Source organism: Lissotriton vulgaris, chromosome 5 (genome assembly GCF_964263255.1).
Source record: "Lissotriton vulgaris chromosome 5, aLisVul1.2, whole genome shotgun sequence".
In the NCBI taxonomy this organism is placed as follows: domain Eukaryota; kingdom Metazoa; phylum Chordata; class Amphibia; order Caudata; family Salamandridae; genus Lissotriton; species Lissotriton vulgaris.
In genome coordinates, this window is record NC_141693.1 from 1,939,405,188 (window position 1) to 1,939,429,735 (window position 24,548).

Sequence of the window (24,548 nt, forward strand, 5' to 3'; positions counted from 1 at the left end):
TTTGGACGGCGGCATGTTGGGCAACCGACCTCTTGGCATTTTCGATTGTATTGCCTTTTCTTGGCGTTTTGTGTTCTTTTTTTACCCCATCCTTCACTTCTTATTACACTTGCAGCTATGTTCTGACTTGAGACTAGAGGGGGACCGGGGGGACTGGAGGGAGCCGCACATGAGGGGTTGGGAACAGATGGTGGGAATAGGACTTACCTAGACGACGACCATGACGGAAATTCAGATGTGTACCTGGAATGTCAGGGGCATGCACACACCGTCACAAAGGTACCAGATCTACTCATATTTAAAACGCCACAAGATACATGTTGCGCTCTTACAAGAAACTCATCTGAACAAAACGGAAGTACCTGCACTGCGCCACAGATGGCGTGGGCAGTTATATGCAACAGAATACTCCTCCTTCGCCCGCGGAACGCTCCTGTGGGTCTGACCTGGGACTCCTTGGACGGTCTCTAGCGCTCATATAGACCCTGATGGTAGATAAGTGGTGGCCCAGGGCAGACTAGATGGACAGCCGGTGGTATTGGCCTCCCTGTACTCCCGGAATACCGACCCGGGTGGTTTCTTTACCCGACTATCAGCGACACTGGCGACATGGCATTGTGTTCCATGGATCCTGGGGGGGGACTATAATTGTATCTTGGACGCGACACTGGACCGCTCCTCCCCACCACAAGCTGGCACGCCGGCACACGGCGCCATGAAAGCACTGGTCAGCTGGGCCACACAATGCGACTTACACGACGCATGGCGGGCACATAACCCCACTACACGAATATATTCCTATTACTCGGTGCACATGATCTACATGTACGTTTGGACAGATTCATGATATCCGCTGACCTCCTCCCCCTTGTCACTGACACGCGCTACATGGGCCGCACACACTCAGATCATAACCCGCACGTCATGGCCATAGCTTAGGAGCGCCCACACCCACCCATCCCTACATGGCGCCTGCAACCGGCCCTCTTGTTAGATGCGGCCTTCCGAGACTCCCTTCTAACGCAAACCGCGCAATATTTTGAAGACAATTCGGACACGACATCCTCCCCCCCAGAATGAATGGGGCGCCTTCAAAGTTGTGATTAGGGGACACTGATTGGGCACGCAGGGACACATGCAGAGACAGCTAGAGGGTGACTTAACTCAGCTAGAAACTGACCTGCTCCGTCGAGAACAAGACGCGATCGATGGCGTTAGCGACCCCCTGGCGGAAGCGCAAGCGGAACCTTAATTACGCGGCCCATTCAGCGTGCACGCACCACCTTAGCGACAAACCAGGCAAACTGCTGGCCTGGCTGATCACGCAAGAAGATCGCATGGCCCCGGTGTCGGCGATACACACGGATGAGATGGGGCTATTCTACACGCAACGTCACATACATGAAGCCTTCACGACCCATTATAGAGCCTTATATTGCTCCCGGCTCCGCGCCCCACCTCCTGACATAGCGGAATATCTCTCTGCCTTGCCAATGCCACGCCTGACTGCCGCACAGCAAGACGACCTCGGAGCATCACTCACATCTGAGGAGCTCGGCACGGCCATTTTCAACCTGACCAACGGTAAATCCCCTGGCCCAGACGGGCTACCAGCCGAATTCTATATGGCCGGTTCAGAAATCCTCATTCCCGAGCTTTTGAAAATGTATACTGCAGCTGCGGAAGATTCCTCCCTTCCTCCTACGCTCAACGAGGCCAACTAACATCCTCAAACCTGGCAGAGATAGCACCCACATGGGCTCTTATTGCCCCTTGGCCCTCTTGAACGCGGATTACAAAATACTCGCCTCTACCCTAGCCCAGCGACTGGCCCCTTGGTCCCGGCTCTGGTGCACCACGATCAAAATGGCTTTGTTCCAACACGCCACACCTCTTATAATATCCGCAGATTGTTCCGAATACAGGAGTACGCCACTCTGCATTGGCCGAGAGCGGGGTGCCTAGTACTAGTCCTTGAGAAGGCATTTGATTCTATGGAATGGCCATATATGAAGGCGGTAATGGAGAAATACGAGCTGGGAAGTGGTTATAGCGACATGGTGGACTTGCTGTACCAAAGGCCCACAGTCCGCATGCGCACTGGCAGATTGCTGTCTGATACTGTCCGAGTGCGGCGGGGTACTAGGCAGGGCTGCCCCATATCACCTCTGCTGTTTTCCCTGGCCATGGAGCCTCTGGCCACGATCCTGCAAACACAGGGGGATGAGAGGGGAATCCCGATGGCGGATGGTGTCCATGTGATCTCGCTTTATGCGGATGACCTGCTCCTCTATATTAGAGATTTGACCAATATCCAGAGATCTCTCACTGACATTTTCCAGACCTTCGAAGATATGTCAGGGTTGAAAGTCAACTGGTCCAAGTCAGGAGCCTACCCCTTTGGCCTGGACACGCCTGAGAGCGATATCAGACTTGGCGACGAGAGGCTGCAATAGTATTCCAGTACGTTCCGGTATTTGGGGATCCATATATACCGGAATCCCTCGGACATACTGGAAGGAAATCTGATGCGGGCGATCGCCTCCATTCGCGTGCAAGTCACCTTTTGGAAAACTCTGCCTTTGAATTTGCCCAGCCGTGTGGCACTGACGAAAATGATAGTCCTGCCGCGGCTATTATATTATTTTGCCAATATACCGACTTATGTCCCCACCAAGGTATTTCGCGAAATGGAGGTCATGCTTCGTGGACTTATCTGGAACGCAGGCCGACCCCGTGTAACGCTAACGAAGTTGTATATGCCTACTGAATCGGGAGGCCTGGCGGTCCCCAACCTGGAGCTGTATTACCTGGCGGCGCAGCTGCATTGGGTGTCGGGATGGCTGTGCGGTAAGAACCTGGGAGACACTGCCACAGACACTACCACCTGGACCCAAACGCATGTATGCACTTTGTTCCATCCACTGACTCAGGCCCCCCGCCCTACAAAGCTGCACCTAGCAGTGGCGCGTAAATGCTTCCTACGCTGCCTGAGAATCACCCGAGCGATGACGCCGTATGCCCCGACACTCCCCCTGATGGGTACTCCCAGAGACGCTGGGGTGTTGACAGAAGCAATGCTGGAGAGTTGGAAACGGGCGGGTGTGGAGACGCTGGGAGACCTCTATGCGGAAAGTGCACTGCTCCCCTTTGCAGACCTCACTGCAAGCACGGGCCTACCAGCCGGGAAATTCCTATTACATGCGTCCCTCTTACGCACACTGACAGCTGTCTGGGGTGACATATCTGAAGAACTGCCAATGCACCACTTCATGCAATACCTACATATCTGAAAGAGACACTTTAGTGATAGATTCCTTACCTTAGAATATCCCCAGGCATCAGACTGGATCCGGAAAATTTTGCGTAGCAATACCCCTGCGCGCCGGCAGGCGTCGTCCGCGGCTCCGCGTCCGTCGTCCGCGTCGTTAGCGCCGGAATGACGTCGTCGGAGTACATAGACGCCTCCCATGCGCGCTGACGTCACTTTTTTGACTAAACTTTTTTTATCTTTTTGATCATTCTCTTTTTTTGAGTCTTCGACTCCTACGGGGCCGGTAGGGATGCCCGGGTTTAAGCCCTGTTCCAGGTGCGACCGACTGTCGGTTACCGACCCCCATCGTCGGTGCCTCAAGTGTCTAGGCCTCGACCACGACGACCGCCCCTGCTCCGACTGCCAGGCCCTGACGTCCAAAGCTAGGCGGGAGCGGTCCCGCAAGCGACTGGAACTCCGGCAGTCGACCCGTGCCGTTCCAGGTCCCGGTCCCACAGGAGGTCGAGGGACGGGTCGCAGGGTCGGAGCCCTCGCAGCTCCGGGAGTGGACATCGGTCGTCAGGCTCCAAGTCCTCAGGTAAGAGGCATGAGAGGTCGGAGAGACGTCATCGTTCCTCTGACCCCACCCCGACGCTCGCGCGACGCGGCCGGGGGTTCGGGTGACACCACCCACGCGGCTCCAACAGAGTCGCTGGCGTCGCTGCCTGCCCCACACCTTCGGGTCCCTGGGCATGACGCGACGCCTGAGTAGATCGAGCGGTACCTCATGGCCATTAAGTCCCTCCCTCCTCAGCCGGGTTCCGTGGCGCCCCGGCTGGAGGGCCTAGCGGGTCGGGAGCTTCGGCTCCGACGCCGTCGGGTGCTCCGGCCCCAGCGCCGCCGACGACTTCGGTCCCGGCGCCGCAGGCCCTCTCTGGATACGCTTCCGGATCCGGGTCGTCGCCGGTCGACCTCACCGGCGCCGGCAAAGCGGGTGTCGCCCCCGGCGCCTGCTATGGGCGCCGTCCCTAATCCTACCCTTGGTCCGGTTCCGGCGCCGGAGCGGCGCCGCTGGGCGCCGCTACCGACGGCCTTTGGAGATTTCTATTTCCATGAACTGGCCCCATCCGCTGACCCTGAACTACAGGAGATGGGTGACGAGGGTGATTGGGAGGGGTCTGAGGACCCTCTGGCACGGGATTGCCAGTCACAGCAGGACTGGACATATGAGCTTGGGGAGGCCAGTGGCATTGACACTTCGCCAGACACTGGATTTGTCTCCCCTCCAACCGTGGCTACGGAGGAGGGGGCTGCTTATAGTGTAGTGTTGACAAGGGCAGCCAAGGCCCTAAACCTTGAGCTCCCTGTCGCGGCCGTGAGGACTAACCTCCTCACTGAGGTCCTTAAACCGCAGACAAGCTCCAGTGAGCCTCTGTTGCCTTTTATTACGGCCTTGTGTGACGTTCTTGTGGGCACTTGGTCCAAGCCCGCCGCAGGTCCGCCTGTGGATATGAACGTGGCCAGACGCTACCGCCCGGCCCCGGGCGACCCATGCTTTTTGTCCACCCATTCCACCCCCGAGAGCCTGGTCATCCAGGCCTCCACTTCTCAGACCGCATTCCCGACGGCCCCGCCCGATCGGGAATCCAAGAGGTACGAACAGTTCGGGAAGAAGGTGTTCTCGTCCCTCAGTTTGGGACTGCGGTCAGTCAATACCGCATGCCTCTTGGGCCGCTACACCCACACCCTGTGGGACAGGACGTGCTGCCACAATGCCCGGAGGAGGTCCGGGCTAAACTCGTCCACGCCCTTGCGGAGGGTCGAGATGCGGCGCGGTATTCCATCCGGTGTGGGCTGGATACAATCGACTCACTGGGCAGAGCGATGGCAACAACGGTGGTGGTTCAACGCCACGCCTGGTTGAGGTCCGCCAACTTTTCGGCCGATGTCCAGGCTACCCTTCTGGATATGCCGTTTGATGGCCGTCGCCTCTTTGGTGACAAGGCAGACCATGCGCTTGAGCATTTTAAGGACTCCAGGGCTACGGCCAAATCCTTGGGCCTCTCGGCCACTCGCCAGCAAACGGGTGCCTTTCGCTCCTTCCGTGGCCAAGGAAGGGGCGCCCCCACACGTACCGCCAGCCACGCGCCGCAGAACGTTCAACAGTGCAGTGGCGGCCGTGGAAACCGCCGTAGCGGCGGTCGGGGACCACGGCGAGGCCAGTCCACACCTTCCCCTGCAGCACCTGCCTCAAAACCCTCCTAGTCCGTGCTTTCAGGCCCATGTGACGCCATTGGGGTGGAGGGTTCGCCATCACCTCTTCCACCATCGCACTGTCACTTCGGATAGGTGGGTCCTGCTAATTGTCCGAAGGGGCTACTCCCTCTACTTCGAGGCGACCCCTCCAGCCATGCCAACACAATACCACCGTGTGTCGGGGGATCAGTTGCAACTTTTGCAAGAGGAAATCACGGCCCTCTTGGCCAAGGGGGCCATCGAGGGCGTTCATGGGCCGGAAGTAGGGTGTGGTTGTTACTCCCACTACTTTCTGGTACCCAAGAAGGGCAAAGGGGGCCTACGCCCTATCTTGAACCTACGGAACGTCAACGGCTTCCTCCGACAGGAGAAGTTCAAGATGCTGACTCTGGCTCAGGTCTTAGCTGCCCTGGACCCCGGAGACTGGATGGTAGCGTTGGACTAGCAGGATGCTTACTTTCACATCCCCGTCCTACCGGCGTTACCTTCGGTTCACGGTAGGCCACGAGCACTTTCAATTTACCGTGCTCCCCTTCGGCCTTACAAGCGCCCCACGGGTGTTCACGAAAGTCATGGCGGTGGTCACAGCCCATCTGCGCAGGTTAGGGGTGTCAGTCTTCCCCTACCTAGACGACTGGTTGTTGAAGGCGGGCTTGCCCCAGACAGTCGTCAACCACCTCCAGACTACGGCCGATCTCCTGCACCTGCTGGGGTTCTCCATCAACGTGCCCAAGTCGCACCTGTGTCCCTCTCAGAAGCTCCTCGTCATCGGAGCGGTTCTGGACTCTGCGCAGTTTCGGGTTTATCCTCCCGAACAGCGGGTTCAGGATATTCAGGCTATGATTCCGATCTTTCAGCCTTTATCCCGAGTCTCTGTCAGGTTGACACTGCGGCTTCTGGGGCTGATGGCCTCCTGCATCCTTCTGGTGCATCACCCCTGGTGGCGGATGCGGGCTCTGCAGTGGGACCTGAAGTTTCAGTGGGCCCAGCATCAGGGCAACTTGTCCGACCATGTCTTGATCTCGGAGGGCACTGCAAGACAGTTGCAGTGGTGGCTCACGGACCGCGATTGGGTCAGTGGCAGATCCTTCTCCCTACCCCACCCGGAGCATGTAGTTGTGACGGACGCGTCCCTCCTGGGCTGGGGTGGCCACATGGGAGAGGCGGAGATCAGAGGCCTCTGATCTCCGGCGGAGTCCCAGCTCCACATCAACCTTCTGGAGCTGCGGGCGATCCGTCTTGCACTGAAAGCATTCCTCCCCTCTGTCCGGGGGAGTGTAGTGCAGGTGTTCACAGACAACACCACCAACATGTGGTACTGCAACAAACAGGGCGGGGTCGTGGACCCTATGCCAGGAGGGTCTGCGCCTCTGGCAGTGGCTGGAACATCAGGGCGTGACCCTGGTGGTTCAACACCTGGCAGGTTCTCTGAAAGCCAGGGCGGACGAACTCAGCCGCCGGTGCATGATGGATCACGAATGGCGTCTGAACTCGGACGTGACGCAAGGCCTCTTTCAGCAGTGGGGAGTTGGTTAGATTTATTCGCCACAGAAGAGAACGCGCAATGTCATCAGTTCTGCGCGTTGGAGTTTCCAAGGCGGCACTCGCTCGGAGACTCTTTTCGTCGCGAGTGGAGTTGCGGTCTATTGTACGCCTTTCCGCCTATACCACTTCTGCCCAGAGTGCTGAAGAAGATCAGGCGCGACCGGGCCCATGTCATCCTTGTGGCTCCGGACTGGGCACGAAGATACTGGTATCCCGAGCTACTCAGCATGTCAGTCGATCCCCCGATTCGTCTGCCTCTTCGGGAGGACCTTCTGTTGCAGCAGCAGGGGACGGTCCTCCACCCGAACCTGTCCAGTCTCCACCTACGAGCTTGGAGATTGAACGGCGACAGTGGAGGCCATTTGACTTGCCTCCCGAAGTCTGAAATGTCATTCTGGCAGCCAGGCGTCCCTCCACTAAGTCGGTATACGCCTGCAGGTGGAACAGATTTGTGGCATGGTGCACAGCAAAGGTTCTCTTCCTTCTTTCTCTTGCCCAGCAGGGCTCTGCTATGGGCACTCTCAAGGGCTACCTTTCTGCGCTTTTCGCCTTATTAAGGCTACCTGATCAGCCTTCCTTGTTCAAGTCCCCGATTGTAAATAGGTTTTTGGAGGGCATCACAAACATGTTTCCTCCTGTCTCTTTCGTGATGCCCCAGTGGGACTTGAATCTTGTGCTAACCTACCTAATGTGTGCTCCCTTTGAGCCGCTCCATAACTGTCCTCTCCGTCTTCTTACCTTAAAGACTGCTTTCCTGGTTGCCATCACCTCTGCCAGGAGAGTGAGTGAGCTCCAGGCTCTTTCTTCTACACCTCCTTTCCTCTCTGTTCATCCGGACAAGGTTGTGTTGCGGACAAGACCTTCCTTCCTGCCCAAGGTTGTCACGGCCTTCCACATCGGGCTGTCCATTATTTTGCCCACCTTCTTTCCGCCTCTGCATCCCTCGAAAGAGGAAGAGAGGCTCCACCGTCTGGACCCAAAACGTGCGCTCTCCTACTATCTGGATCGCACACGCCAGTTCCGGGTGGACGTCCAACTCTTTGTTGGTTACGTGGGCGCTAAGAAGGGAAAAGCGGTGCACAAGCAGACCATCTCACGGTGGATCATCTTATTTATTTATTAATGAAATTTTTAGGTTTAAAGTATTTTATTGAAGCAGGGTAAGGAAGGAAACAACAAAGTACATGAAAAAGAAAAACACAGGTGCCCTCATAATCAGTGCGTACGGTACATTAGATACATCAAAGCAATTCTTTCGCCACAATAGGCACCATCATGCTTGGAAACACAGCTCGCGCACCTGTGGGTGGAGACCAAAAAAAAAAAAAAAAAGGGGGGGGGAGGGGAGGAAAGGGAAAAAGGGAAAACGAAAAAAGGGTGGGGAAAACAATCCTGCCCCATTTCCCACCCAGCCAACTACCCCCCAACGAACCACACCCCTTCCCCACCCCCTGTACTGTGCCGTCAACCACTCGCTCACTCCTCGTAGCAACCTATCGTGTGCCCCCGCTACCAGATGCCGTCCTAGACCAATCAAACAGGCGGGTCCGGCGGCGGTGTCAGCCGCAACAGTCTGAGATACCTAGGGCAGGTGATTTCTTTGAATTCAGAGCACAACAGATTATGGAAAGGCGCCCACAGCTCCTCAAAAGCATCTACGTCCCCTGCCACCACTAAGGACAGCTTCTCCAAGCCAAGGACATGCCACAATCTGTGCAGCCAACCGACAACAGTGGGGAGCGTGGTGGATCGCCAGTGTATGAGTATGTTTTGTACAGCTGACCACAAAGCTATCGCTATCTGTCTACCCCTTTTAGATCTGAGAGGGTACATCAATCCATTCGGCAATCCCAATAGGACGTAAGCAGGGAATCGGGGCAGCTCTATCCCAAAACATTTGTCAACCTCATTGAGAACCTCCTCCCAGTAAGAAGCCAAAAGGGGGCAGTCCCACAAGATATGAGTAAGCGTGCCATTCTGACCACAGTTACGCCAGCACGTCCCCGGTATTGATCTATCCATCTCATGTAGTTTCTCAGGAGTGCGGTACCAATAGGTTGAAATTTTGGTGAAGGTCTCCGTGAGCCCTGTGTGATAGGCAGAGTGGCGCGCCCGGTAGGAGATGTGGTCCCATTCAGTATGACTCAGCACTCGACCAAGCTCCCGCTCCCAGCGCTACCTACCCGGGTTGTGTATATGAAAGGGGGGGGGCTGCAGCATCTTATACAAATCGGAGATGAGCTTAGCGTCCGACGTGCGAGTGACTAGCCAGCGCTCGTACCCCGTGATCTCCCGGTCTGCCGTTGCCCGCACTTGAGGCTGTAGCGCCCAGTGGCGTGCCTGCATATACCGCATACGCTCCGTCTCGGGGAGGCCATAATCCCGACGTAAGTCCTGGAAGGGGACGACACCCTCTGGGCCATATAGATGATACAGGGTGCAGCAACGGGCCGCTCGCCAATGATCGTAGGCGCCAGGCTCCATACCCGGGCCAAAGTCCGGATTGCCAATCAGCGGCGTGAAGGGTGAGGGAAAGGTAGTGAGTTCATGCCTAGTAGCCACCGAGTCCCACACCCGAAGCGGGACCCGCGTCACAAAGGAGGCGTAAAGGTTAGGGGGCCGATGGGCCCGTCTCAGGAAAGGCACCTCCTGTAGCGTTCTGCCTGCTACCGCCTGGTCCTGAAACAGCCAGTGTTTATCCGACTCCCACCGGCTCCACTCCACCAAATAGCGCAATTGGGCGGCCTGGAAATATTTCTGCAAGTCTGGTATCCCTAGTCCTCCAGACTCAGGAGCCAGCGTAGCTATGGTCCGTTTGATCCGAGGCCTACGGCCCTGCCACACAAAACGTGCGATGGCCGATTGAGTCTCTGCAAGCCATCCTTTGGGGGGCTGCAGCGGGAGCGCCCTAAACAGGTACAGCACCTGAGGTAGAAGGGTCATCTTCACTGCGGCCACCCTGCCCAGCAGCGATAACGTGCCCTTATCCCACCGGGCCAATTCCTCGCTGATTTTCGTACCCAAAGCTGTGTAATTGGCCGTGACCATCGCGGGGAGTGAGGGTGCCAAGAGGATCCCCAGATACGGAATCCGGTCCCCCGACCAGCTCAAAGGAAAAAGCCTCTGCAGGTCAGCTCTGGTGGCGCTAGTCAGCGAGATATCGAGGGCAGCAGACTTCCCGAGGTTCACTTTGAAGCCCGCCACCGCGGCAAAGAGGTCCAATTCCGCAATACATGCAGGCAGGGACCTCCATGGGTCATCGAGCGTCAAAATGACGTCATCCGCGTAGAGGCTGAGCGCATGGCGAAACTCTCCCATCCTGACCCCCATGATATCGGGGTTCTGTCGGACCCTTTGAGCAAACGGCTCCATATAAAGAGCGAAGAGCAGAGGGGACAGCGGGCATCCCTGTCGTGTACCACGTTCTATTGGGAAGGGTCGGGAGCTGCCCCCATTCACCCGGACCACCGCGGACGGAAACCGGTAGCAGTTGAAAATCAGGTGCCGGAACTTCTCCCCGACCCCAAACTTGCCCAGGACCTTCTCTAGATAGAGCCAGTGCACCCTGTCGAACGCCTTTTCAGCGTCTATAGAGAGGTGCATGCGTTCCCCGGGAATCCTGGAGGCCTTCTCAAGAATATGAGTCACCCTCTTCGTGTTGTCCACTGTCTGCCTGCCTGGCACGAAGCCGGCCTGATCCGAGTCGACCATGCCCGGGAGATGAAGTGCCAGACGTGCTGCCAGTATGCTAGTGAAAACCTTCAGGTCCGTGTTCAGTAGCGAAATAGGGCGGTAGGACCCGCAGGCAGTCCGGTCCTTGCCCGGTTTCGGGATCACGGAGACCGTGGCCTGGAGAAATTCAGGGGGGATGGCACCCGGCTCCGAAAATGTATTGAATAGGCGCGTCAGCAGAGGCGCGTTTTCCTGACAGAAGGTCTTATAGAAAAGAGGGATGAAGCCATCCGGTCCCGGGGCCTTACCCGTCTTAAGCCGGGAGATCGCCGTAACCACCTCCTCGATACGAATCTCCCGTTCCAGACACTGGGCCTGATCCGGTGTTAACGATGGGAGCGACACCGATTCCAAATAGTCCGCCTCCGCCTGGGTGGAGGGGGCCTCGCCAGTGTAGAGGTCAGCGTAGAAGTTACGGAAAACGTCCGCAATCTGCTCGTCCTCCGTGACTGACCCTCCGGCAGGAGTAACCAGCTCTTTCACTCGGTGCTGCTGATGTTGCACCCTGAGCTTGTGCGCCAAGAGCCGGCCGCACCTGTCTCCACCGGTGTAATACTTGTGCTTCAGGCGAAGCATCGCGTACTCCGCCCGGTCTGTGTCAAGAGCAGACAAGAGTTTCCTGGCGGCGTTCAGTTGCCTCCAGACTCTGGGGGCGCCCGTTCTATGATGTACCTGTTCCAGCTCCCGCACCTGCCGAGTAAGCTCGTCCCTCTTGAGCTGGCGATCCTTGTTCTCCGCCGAGGAGATAGCGATAAATTCGCCCCGGAGCACAGCCTTCAGGGCAGCCCATTGCGTCGCACGGGAGGTGTTGTCGTTTACCCGCTGGAAGTCCGTTATGGCCGCGCGAATCTGTTGCACCGTCGAGCGCCTGTGCAACAGCGAGTCCCGGAGACGCCAGACCCCTCTCGGACGAGCCACCGGGGGTAGACTGAAGGTACCCTCCACCGGCGCATGGTCGGAAAGAGAGAGTACCCCTATGTCGGCATTCGAGGCTAGTGCGAACATCGGGCCCGTCACTAGAAGATGATCCAGTCTCGCGTAGGACTTGTGTGCATGAGAGAAATAGGAATACGCGCGGGTCGCGGGGTGGAGGCGGCGCCACATGTCGTGCATATCGAGCTCCTTCAGTCGGGTACGAACCGAGCCCGAAAGCTCTCCCAACTGGTGGCGCCGTTGCACAGACCTGTCCAGAGCCGCATCAAAGACCAAATTCAAATCCCCCCCTAGCACAATGTGCCTATCAGAGGTGGACGCCACGTCTTCCAATGCCCTGTGCAAAAATTGGTCTTGATGGTCATTGGGGCCGTATATAGAGCCTACAGTCATCACCAAGCCCCCCACCTTGATCCTATAAGCCAAAAGTCTCCCTTTCTGTTCCGCTACCTTCTGCAAAACCTCCCCCCTGAACCCCCTAGAAAACAAGAGCGCTACACCTGCCGTTTTAGAAGCACTGGAGGAAAAGAGCTGCGTGGGGAACTTGGGAGTGAGCATTCTGGGACAATCCTTGGCCAGCAGATGGGTCTCCTGCAGTAGGCAGATATCGGCCTGAGAGTTCTCCAACAGAGACAGGACGGCCCGCCTTTTAACCGGGTTATTCAGCCCCTTCACATTCAGAGTAACAACTTTAAGAGCCATCAAGGAGGGGAACCCCAGAAACGCACATGAAGGCGGGCAAGGCCCAGCGGGCGAAACACAGAGGCCACAACAGGAAACCTCAGCACACAGCGAAAGCAAACATCCCTACGGCACAGTACAGTCCCCGAACCCCAAAACCCCCCAACTGAGTGGACCCCCCCTTCCCCCCGGAACTTCACACACCCAGCTCCACACTGCCCCCAACTCCCATCCCCCCAACAAACCCCCCAATTCGAAACATTCCCCTGCAACTCCCCTTCCCACCCCCCGCTTCTCAGGCCATTCGAAGAAGTCATTGTCCCAGTCCGGTCCTTATCGGACAAGGCCGTGGAAAGTCGATTGAGTGGACGTCCAGCCACCACCACCAGCACCCCCGTCCCCCCCTACCCCCAGAACCCTCGCACCTGCAATGAAGAAAAGCTAATGTAGACTCCCCCCGGAGTAAGTTCAGGCCGTCAAGGCCACATCAGCGTTCGCTGTTGCTCTGGAGGCCTCCTGGATAGCGCTCGACATGTCCGCCCGGATCGTGGGCGAGTCAGGCCGCTCCGGTGGAGGGGAGCGCCTCTCCCCGATCTGCTGCCAACCATCTCGAGTGCTTCGCCTGCGGCGCGGCGCCGGGGTGTCTGCATCCGAGGCCGTGATTCCCAATACTGCGCAGACATCCTGGAGGGACCGGAGCTGGTGCAGTGTCCCGTTTCATGCTCCCGAAGGAAGTCCGTGGCAATTTTGAAAGATTTCCTCTTCTGCAACGTGACCGTGGATAAGTCTTGATAGAGAGCCACCAGGTGATCTCTGAAGCGGAAAGGCTGCTGCCTCCGTGCCTCGCGAAGAATCCGCTCCTTCAGGGGGAAGTCCGGCAGAAAGGCCAAAATGTCCGGGGGGGGGCGCTGAGGCTCTGCGAGGGCGGCCCACCCTGTGCGCCCTGTCGATACGGACTTGAAAGTCCTCTGCCTCCCCCAAGATTGCGCGGAAGAGGGCCTCCAGGTAGGCGGTCACGTCGTCACCCTCCTCGTTGGACGGGACGCCCCGGACCCTGATATTGTTCCGCCTGGACCGGTTTTCGAGGTCTTCGGCGTGGGCCTGCAGCTCAATCTGTTGCTCCCGCAGCCGCAGGACCTCCTGCTGCAGGTGGGTGAACTCTTCATCTCTGGAATGACCAGCCTCCTCCACAGTGTTAACTCGCTCCCCCAGGGAGTCCACTTCTCTCCGGACTTCCCGGACCTCTCCGGCCATCTCCTGCTTCAAAGTCTGAAAATCCTCCCTCAAGGAGCTAAACAGCGACTCCAGGAACGATTGAGTCACTGGGGGCTCTCCGCCGTCAGCGCCTCTGGAATGGGCCGGGGAGCCCGGGGTGGCCTGGCTCCCCCCGCTGCGCAGGGCACCACGTCCCAACATGTCCGGCAAAGTTCGGTCGCCTCTCCTCTGACCCCTGGCATTCGACATCTTGGCGGGGCGGGAGTCACCGATGGCCGCAGCTTGGTAAAGAGGCGCCTAAGGTCAGGACCGCTGAGCAGCGGAAGCCGGTCGGGCACTCCGTCTTCGGTCAGGAAGCACTGCAGCGCTGAGGCCCGGATCAAGGCTGGGCGGCCGGTCCGAGGTCTCCAAAATGGCTGCCCATTACAGTCAATGGGGCCAACGCCCAGGGAACGAGGCCTACCTCCGCCACGGGTCCAAATGCAATACACACAGTGGAAGGGCAGGCCCGCAGGGCGAGTGGCAACTGGGGCCGGTTCGCCTGGGTGTGCAAGTACTCCGGAGGCGCGACTCTACTCCGCCACGGCCAGGGGTGGGCCGGAGCAGCCACGTGGAGCAGGCGTTCTCGAGCCCTGGCCTTGCGTAGTAGTCGTAGGCCGGCTACGCCTCCGTCGCCGTTCTCCGCTCGGCTCGGCTCCGCCAGCAAAGGCCGCCTCGCACCCACTCGATCGCTGCAGCGTAGGTACTCCGGCAGGCCACTCGCAGTCGCCGGATCACGCCGCCGGGACCCCAAGCCTGAAGGTCTCGCGGCTCTCGGGCTTCCCACAAGTCGATCAGCGGGCGCCGTCTCAGTCGGTATCCGGGCAAAATCACCACCGCGGCGGGACACCCGGGGCTCGCCGACTGTTCTACACCACCGCGGGGTCACCCGGTGTGGTTACCGCTCGATCCGGGGGGGATCAGCGGATATAAGCGGTGCAGGGTTTCCAGGGGCTCGGGAGCTCTCGGCGAGTGCGTCCTCTCAGCCCGCCATCTTGGCCACGCCCGTCTTAATGAAATTTTTAAAGCGCGAACAATGGCCCTTAGGCGTCTCGCCGCTGGATTGTGTATCCAGGCGTGTTACTCCTTGGCTAAGAAGGAACCCCCTGTTGGACTGAGGGCTCATTCCACTCGGGCTATGGCGACTACCACTGCCCTGGGCCGAGGAGTGCCCTTGCAGGACATTTACCAGGCAGCTAGGTGGGCCTCGCTGCACACGTTTGCAAGACACTATTGCCTGGACAGCCAAGTCCGGAGGGATGGCTTCTTTGGCTGTTCCGTCCTCCAGGACTTTCTGGTGTGATTATTGGTTCGCAGACCCACCACCGGGGTTGGTATTGCTGGGGTATCTATTCTAAGGTAAGGAATCTATCACTAACGTGTCTCTTTCAGATGCACAAGTTACTACTTGTGTAACGATATATCTGTAAGAGACATTAGTTAGTGATAGATTCCTTTCCGACCCACCTATCCTCCCCGTTCTGCGAACCGATATCTAGGGTTAAGGTCATCCCCTTTCAGGGCCCTAGTTTCATGGCACCAGTGTTGGTTCTGTCATGGCTCTGCGTATCTGGCGCGGAAAAGCTGTGTATCAGAACTGACGTCAGCGCTCATGGGCGGCGTCTATGTACTCCGACGACGTCATTCCGGCGCTAACGACGCCGACGACCGCCGCGGACGACGCCTGCCAGCGCGCAGGGGTATTGCTCCGCAAAATTTTCCGGATCCAGTCTGACGCCTGGGGATATTCTAAGGTAAGGAATCGATCACTAACTAATGTCTCTTACAGATATATCGTTACACAAGTAGTAACTTGTGCGTCATGGGCCACGGCTCCCACATAGTGCATTGGCTGGCGCAGGCCCTTCTGACCCATACGCAACACTCCACCCTGCCACTGAGAGACAAATGGGCGGCAGATAGAGGGAGAGATTGGACCGACAAAGAATGGGCAATGGTGCTGGTTGGCCCGACTAATGTCCCACGCAACCCCCGTTTTAAGGTCATACAATTTTACATACTGCACCGCGCCTATTTATCACCGGATAAAATCAACAGATACTTTTTAGTCACTGACGCTACCTGTCAGCGCTGTTCCCTGGTTGGAGCAGACTTTTTACATATGCTCTGGCTGTGCCTCGACATACAGTCCTACTGGGACGCGATCGTGGCGCTGCTAGCGCACTACACTAACGAAAACGTCCCGCGCACGTGGGAAGCCTGCATCCTAGGGCTCTATAAAAGCACCAATCTGAATAGGGTACCGGCCAGGATTTGGGACCTGGGACTTATTACGGCCAAACAAACGCCTGCTCACCAAACGCTGGAAGGCAAATACACCCCCACATATCCAGCACTGGTACACGTCTTTTACCTACTGGGCGCGGGTGGAAAGCACGATGCTGCACCGAGAGGAAACTGCGGGATCCCGTAACAGCAGTGCAACCACGACCCGTGCACGTGTCACACCACACCTGTAGCCCCTCACGCTCAGAGTCACTAACGCTTCTCTGTCCACCCGACACGATCGTGCGGTTTCTCAACCCTCCCGCCTCCCACGAGACGGGACCCCATCCCGCGCCTTGCGTGTGACTGGCGTGCTTGTCATGCCATAGCCGTGCACGCGCTCCTGCAATGGCCCTCCTCGCGCCTCCACTACTCTCTCGCCTCGTCCTGATCCCATATTATCGGACCCTATCTACTGCTGCAACTCCCCTCCCCTGCTCTCACACAAAAGGACACCTTCACCTCTCAATAGTCTTTCTCCTCCCACCTCCGCAATAAAATATGCAGTACAATAATACACACATCACATCACAACCAGTCACACCATACCACATCTCATCAAACTGACATAAAAGATGCATCCTATCACACATCATACCACATCTCATCAAACTGACATAAAAGATGCATCCTGTCACACCATACTACATCCCATCCTCGTTGCCAAAATGTTGTAAGTAGATTAGGTAGGCAGTAGGACACGTCTTCAAGTTATTAAGATATATATTTATTAGGTTACACAAGATAGGACAGCAGAGCAGTAACTGCCAAGGCTGGAATCTTCACATACTAGATAATACACTCTTAGGTACTATAGGAGGTTGGGAAGATGGGAACACTAAGAAAGGACTACCGACACCATGTAGCCATATTGAAATAAGTATAAATATACAACAAATAGAATGTTCAAAAGTTACAATGGCAACAAGACTAAATAGATCTGCCTCTTTTAAATGCTGCTTCAAGTAGATAAGTTCTATTTCTATTACTCTCTACAAGCATTCTTGTTTTTTAATGATCCTTTGTATACTTGCATTGCTGCTGTTAGCATTTTATTGTAGTACACTGTTTTCTATGTTCCCTGTGCTGTTTCTTAGATTTTCACGAATTTTCATCTCCATCTGGAAAGCCCTCATCCAACGATGGGCACTTCTGCGGTCTCTCCGAAGAGAGTCTCTGTTCCCCCTTGGAACGCTTTCATTCTTAGATTCGGGCTTTCCTCCCTCTCTTCCACCACAAGACCTTCTCTTGCAAAGGTGCGGCCCTCCATCGCAACTCCAATTTATGGAGTGCAGGCCGTGCCAAGCTGCGATTATCCCCGGGAACCCTACGGTTCTTTCCACTTTCTCCCTTCCGTCTCCTGGAGCAATACATTTTTTTAAATAAGACTGATACGGCCTTACAGCCAAGGGACTCTCCCGCTTTAGGGGAGAGACCCTTGGCAGGCATTACATGACGTGATGCGCACGTTGGGCAGATTACAACGAGCCCAGTCAATGCAATGCCTCTCAGCGTTGCCTAGCAATGTGTAATTAAGCAGCTGAGCGCTCGCGCTGCCAGTTCAACATCTTCCTGTCGGTTGGGACAAGAGCGATCAGCTGAATAACTTCTGTTTTGTTTTCTCGGATACTTAACCCTTTTACTTTCACCTATTGCTAAATATATATATATATATATATATATATATATATATATATATATATATATATATCTCTCACATGTATATACTCCCAACACAACCCCCCTTCACCTCCCACGTAACCTTTTTCCAATATTTTCATCTTTGAAAATATGGATACTCATGCACATCTGTATACCGACTGTCAGAGACCGCAATCACACAATCACGAGCACCCTCATTGGGCGTCACCTTGGCATCACAGAACCGCGCACAATAATTGTGTAAACTCCACTGCCCACTTGGGCGAAATTCCCTCGCGGTACGCTATAAGGAACTTGCCAATATTACTTAGGACAACCTTCCTAGTTAGATATATTACAGCCATGACCTTGTGAAAACACACAATCACATACGTAGGCAAATGTTACCTACACACGTAACCTAATAGGGAAATGGTGAGACATATATGTATTCAATTGTTATTTAATTTTACAACACTTATTTCGTTTTGACACAGTATAAAAAACGTTTTCAAATTTGTGCCTTATTTAACAAATGTGTATACATATTATATCTATATTTTAATGATGTTGTTTCTTCTGACGATAACATTGCACAAACTCACCATGACATGCTTTTCTTGGTTTAATGTATTTTTTCCATTTCTTTGGTCGTCAAGTCGGTAACCATGCCAATTCAGTTTCGTTTACACCTTCTTTGTTTCTATATTATACTGCACTGTAGTGAGTAGCGATGTTGTGAGCAAGGCGGACACGTCCGCCGAAACGCGTCGTCCATCAAGGACAATTTTAACAAACAAATTTAACTCAGTCAAGTGCTGGGCAAATATTTTTATTTGTGACTGAATCAGTATTTAACCCCTCTTAAACAACGTAACCCCTTGTGGTTTATTTATTTATTTATTTAACTTAACCCCTGTGGTTTATTTATTTATTATGTCTGACGTTGAATCTGACGATTATCAGATCCAGGCCCCTACTCCCAACCCCAATGAGGAGCTTATTAAGAAAATTATTGAAAAAGAAATGCACTCATGCATGAGGAAGACTATAAGCTAAATTGTTACCGGTAAGAGACTCCTATCCGAATCTACCAACCCCACTGCTCTCCATGGAGGGGACATTGAGGATTTTAATAAATGTGGGGATAAAAGATTGAGAAAAAGCAACAATTTAGAAAGGGAGAGCCCACTGGGAGGTCCAAGCCCCTCGTACCTATTGGGAGGCTTACGCAACTCACAACCTAAAGGACGACTCTGCGCCTCAACCACTAAGGGAGGCCTACGTGCCACAAAAAGACCAAGTGTCCATAACGGCACAACCTACCCTGATGCCCTAAGCGGCTCACTTCACCCAAGTGCTCTATCTGACTCCACTTAATTGATGATAATCAAGGAACAACTGAGTCCTTGGATGAATACATCCTTGACCTGGACCAAGATGAAAACGATCCCGATTTTGCTCTCTCAGAGGAGGAACTCCCAATCTTCCTCTAAGGAAATACTAATTGATCCCTTAGGTGGGGAAATGTTCTCCCCCAATAACATTCAACGTCCTAGGAGTTCCCAATGGTGGCCTCAGAGCCAAGTTTATCAAGAGGTGGATAAGGAACCCCCTTGAAAGAGACGCAAGGAATTTTCTAAAGGCTGTATGCCCAAGACCCATGGTCCAGGATAAAATTTGTCTCCCTCCAAACCTTAAACCAGAACTTATTAGGGGGTATATCAGCAACAGACGACGATAAATATCGCAAAGTGCGTTTAGCGCTTTTTTATTTCTCGCCCTCTATTGCTGGAATTTATCACTAGGTTAGCGCGTTATCAACAACGCGTTACTCCAGGTTGATAATATTCCAGCAATATCTAAGTTCTTATTTAAACAGGGCAGGGGCCCACCGAAGGGGATGGAACGCTCCCTCAAAACCTGCCAAGACTGCATGCTCGACATGCTAGGGCCCCTGTGCAGAATGATCAATTTAATTGAAGAAAGCCACATTAATGGCTCTTCGCCAAACATCGCCTTGTTGAGGGGATGGAGCCAGAGGACACTAGTCCTCCTCAGCAATGCTAACACAACAATTGATACCCAAAGAAGGAAAGTTGCATTATCCAAAATTGACCCTAAACTTTGTGACCTAGCCGAAAAGGAACCCTCTGTCAACCCTATCGGACTTCTTTTTGGGGAGGACATGATCAAGTGACAAGCCAAATATGTGGCAACATTCACTGCACAGGATAAGGCACAAACCAACATGTGCAGAGTTGTTCACCCAAGTGTTTTTGCCAGGGTTGGCGGAAGGGGTCGCTCTGCTGGCCGTCCCTACCAAAGACCCTTCTTCATACAATGGGATTCCTCCTTCTACCCCAGAGAGGAAGACCCTTCTGTTCAAGAGGCTTCAGAGCCAGAGGTCAGAACTCCTCCCAACACTTCAAGTACGTTCCATTTTACCTCATCCTTCCTTTTCAACGGGGAAAGTGGGGGGGTCGCCTAAAACACTTTTTACAACCCTGGAAACAAATTACATAAGATCCTTGGGTTCTGGAGACTGTCTAGGGCTTTAAAATTGATTTTATAAAAAAAAAACAAAGTGTTAAATCTGACCCAAGAACAACAGTCTATTGTGGCAGAGGAAGTAAATCCTGTGTTTGCGATGGGAGCTATTGTAGAAGTCCCCTGAGAATGCCAGAATTTCCTGAGCAATATTTTCCTGGTGAAGAAGAAGGACAAAGGGTGGAGACCTGTAATAAATCTCAGAGAACTGAACAAATCTCTTACCTACAGACATTTCAAGATGAAAGGTATCCATCTCATCAGGGAAATGCTTTTAGAAAAAGACTGGTGAGTGAAACTAGACCTAAAGGACGTCTATTTTACAATTCCAATGGCCCAAGAATCTCAGTCCTTCCTCCAATTTGCCTTGAACAATCACCTACACCAGTTCCAAGCTCTTCCCTTCGGTCTATCCTCTGGCCCCTGGTGCTTCACCAAAGTGATGAGGGCCATTGCTTCAGTCCTGAGGGAAAGAAGTATTGCATGGTAATCTATCTAGACTGCATTCTCCTCATGTCTCAAGCCCACTCTCAAATTCTGAAAGACTTGAATACTATGGTGAGCCTATTAAAGAGTACAGGTTTTATTATAAACAGAGAAAAATTGGTCATAACTCCCTCAAGGTCTTTGGAGTTCCTGGGCTTTGGAGTAGACACCGCGAGGACTATGGTGTTCCCGCGAAAAAGATATCCAAGATTCAAAAGAGATACGTTATGTTTTGAAGCTCGATCTGTTAACCATAAAAGAACTAGCCAGACTTCTGTGCCTCCTCTCATCATCAATTCAAGCTATTTTCCTGGGAACTTTACACTATCGGGCCCCCCAATGGCTGATGGGCAGAGCCCTTCAATCTGGCCTATTGTAAGGAGACAAAATTCGCCTAGACACAGAAGCCAAGACAGAACTGACCTGGTAGTTAGAAAATATGGATGCATGGGATGGCAAATCCATTTTTGGCATTACCCCAGAATTTGTGCTGGAATCAGAGGCCAGCCTTCATGGCTGGGTGTTTGCTTTCGGAATCGGAACACGGAAGGCTTATGGTCCTATTCGGAGAGTTTGCACCACATGAATATTTTTGAGATAACCGCCGGGCTTTATGCCCTAATGAGTTTCAAGCAATCACTTCAAGGGTGGTCAGTCATTCTCAAGATGGACAACATGTCAGCCGTAGCCTACATAAATCGCCTAGGGGGCACCAAGTCACTGGACCTCTCCAACCTACCAAAAAAGCTATGGATGTTCTGCCTGGAACACAAAATATCCTTAAGAGCAGAATACCTACCAGGACAAAACAATGTCTGTGGAGATTGGAATTCCAGATTCCTAGTAGATCACACGGACTGGAAACTGAACACAAACGTGTTCAGAAGACTAGATTACTTTTGGTGTCCCTTGGATGTAGACCTCTTCGTGAGCAGGCTGACGTCCCAACTATGCAAATACGTCAGCTGGAGGCCAGCCCGGGTGTTCTGGCAGTGAATGCCTTTCTTCAACCTTGGAAAGGAATTTGGGGATATGCATTTCCCCCTTTGCAATGATCCAGAGCGCCCTGCAGGAGTTGAGAATAGAACAATGTTCATTAATCCTAATAACACCTTTTTGGCCGTCCCAACGTTTGTTTTACAACAACTTTGGAATTAATTTACGAAATACCCTTTCTACTCTCAGCTTCACTAGGCCTCCAAAGAGCTGGACTTTGAACCTTCTTGCCTGGAAAGTGTCAGGCGAGCCAATGAAATCTCTGACCTTTCGGCACAGGCTTCTTCTCTCCTCCAAGAATCATGGGCCCCCAGTACACACACCATAGATACAACATCATCTGCAAAAGATGGGTTTGTTGGTGCTTGGAAAGGAACCTGGATTCTATGGGGGCTCCTATCGTGCACGTAGCCAACTTTCTTGTTGAACAATTTGAAAGAGGTCTTTCCTATAGATCAATTAGCTGCTATAGATCAGCCAGTTCCCCGGGTCACTCCCTTTTAAATGGTACATCACTTGGTAAACATTTAATAATTTGCAGAATTATGAAAAGCTTGAATACCACCTAAACCTAAATACGAAACACTTTGCTATGTGAAATTATTACTTGACCTTTTTTGCAACTGGACCCAAAAAATATCCTGCTAGATAATAAAAAAATCTCTAGTAAACTAGCTTCTCTCCTTTGTTTAATATCCTGTCAGAGGGTTTCAGACATTAAAGCACTTCAGCGTCACATTTGAAATTATTAAAAAAACAAAAACCATGTCTGACATGCTTTTTTACCCAAGATTCGATGCTTGCAAAAAGTTGTGTTTGGCAGATTGTATGAAGGAGTTTGATACAAGGATGAACAAACACCGCACCGCTGGTGTAAACCAGCTTCTCATTTCCTTTGTTAAATCCTTCAAACATGTCTCTTCTCCCTCTATTGCTAGATGGGTTAAACTAGCTATGCAATTGGCAGGTATTGACCTCCAAAGATTTCAAGCACATTCTTTAAAAGGTGCTATGGCCAGCCAATCCTTTTAGAAAGGAGGTAAGTTAGATGATATTCTTAGGGCGGCCGACTGGTCCAGTTCCAATACCTTTGCGAAACACTACTGCAAACCTGTTGAACACGTGTCTGATTTAGCTTTACTTGACTACTAACATGCATAATGGTAGCCTCTGGTCTTGTAATAAAATAGGGATTCTCCTATTGCCATGACCAGAGAATCTGGATTTCATAGTGAGTGTAGGACTGCTGCTTCGACAATACATGTAGCTTTTGCTTAATTGACAGGACGATGGGTTGGGAGGGTTTATATGTTTTTGTTTATTTTGTTTTATTTCATATGCATGTCCTTACATTATTCTTTTTTTATCCAATGAGAAAAATGTCGAAGTCATGATGTTGTATGTTGATGCTATGGAAGCCTTTGGGTTACAGAGCTCCATTATTTCTGCATTTGACCAATAAAACATGTTTTAAAAAAAAGACACGGAGGCTAACATTATCCCAACCCTTCCCTCCCGGCAGTGAATTCTAAAGATAACATATTGAATCATTTATTCCACTTGTTTGAAGATTACAATTAAAAAATATATTTAAAAAAAAATGTTAAATAAGAGAACAACTCTTTGTTGTTTCACTGTACTATGCCTTTATTATGCACTATTTAATATCTACAATACTCTCCCCTTTACATAGGACATATGAGTACACATGTTTAATATTGTATCCTTTTTTAGATAATTGAGCCTAATTTGTTCCTCCTCAAGATTAAGTTTTCCTCCTCTTCCCTTCAAGCAATTCTCGGCATCACACCTTCCTCTTCCTTTGGAATTCTACAGTACCTTAAGAAGAAGTTTATAGGCATTGTGCTTCTGTTCCTTTGGAATCCATCAGTTTCTAAAGAAGAAGTTTATCTTTTTTCATAATAACTTATTGTTTATTGCATTTAAAAGAGGCAGATCTATCTGACCGTGGTGCCATTGTAAATTATTAGCATTCTATTCTAGAGCTTTACTTTGTGATGAATTAACTTTAAAATGGCTGCTAGAAGTTGCATTAAAAGAATAATGCATAATATTTTGCCTCTGTGTTTTTAATGAAATCCAGATTCTCTGTTCATGGTAATAGGAGAATCGCAATTCCTTTACATCAGTATGAGCATAAGAGTAGCCTGATTAGTAGCACAAAGGAATACTCCCTTCATGGCGCCGGCGAGACGCTAATAGTGGTGGCCATGTGTGAACACTGAGCGATGCAGTGTTTTCTAGCTGCATCACCCTGCTGTTTCTCCTGCCGCACAAATGCGAGCAGATTTTTAAATACTCGGTCGCAGCAAGCACTCACTAGTATGCAGTCTCCAGGGCAAAAAGTAGGTTATTCGACCTGAGGTGGCTTTGACGAAGTAAGTGGCTGGGTGTCCTTCCTTTTTAGATTTAGGACGCTCAAGATTAGGTGGTAATTGACACCCAGGAAGCTGCACCACCAGTGGCAGTTTTCTGATCATTATTTTTTTCCTGAAATAGGGTTTGACTACAGACCCCTCGATCCTTGGGTATTGACCATGACGCATTAGCATAGCGTTTCTAGAAAAACGTTACCAAGTTTACTTCTTATATGTTGTGTGGCAAATATTTGACACGCAAATGAGTGTACACTGGCTAGACCTTACAAGCACCAACCATATACGGGTGTTACATTTACATGATTAAGTTGAGCAATTGTGACCTGCCAGCCCAGCTGACAGGTCGCTGTTTTATTGCATTTGCCTTTCAAATTACAGATGCAGATTATTTCATTAAAAAACGTATGTATACATAGAGCTTGCGCATTAAGTGTGCACGTTTTGCATCCTTAGTATAGGATTGATTAGGATAGATTGGGAGGGGCACACACAGGGCTGGGCCCCGTTTAGTCCTAATGAAGAGCCAATAGGCGAAC

General features: G+C 52.4%; 1 protein-coding gene across 1 annotated transcript in view; it reads right to left on the reverse strand.

The window, feature by feature from the left end:
- LOC147717810 (uncharacterized) overlaps window positions 1-24,548 on the reverse strand; it is a 321,013-nt gene that overhangs the window by 278,987 nt on the left and 17,478 nt on the right. The gene's annotated exons all lie outside the window — the stretch shown is intronic.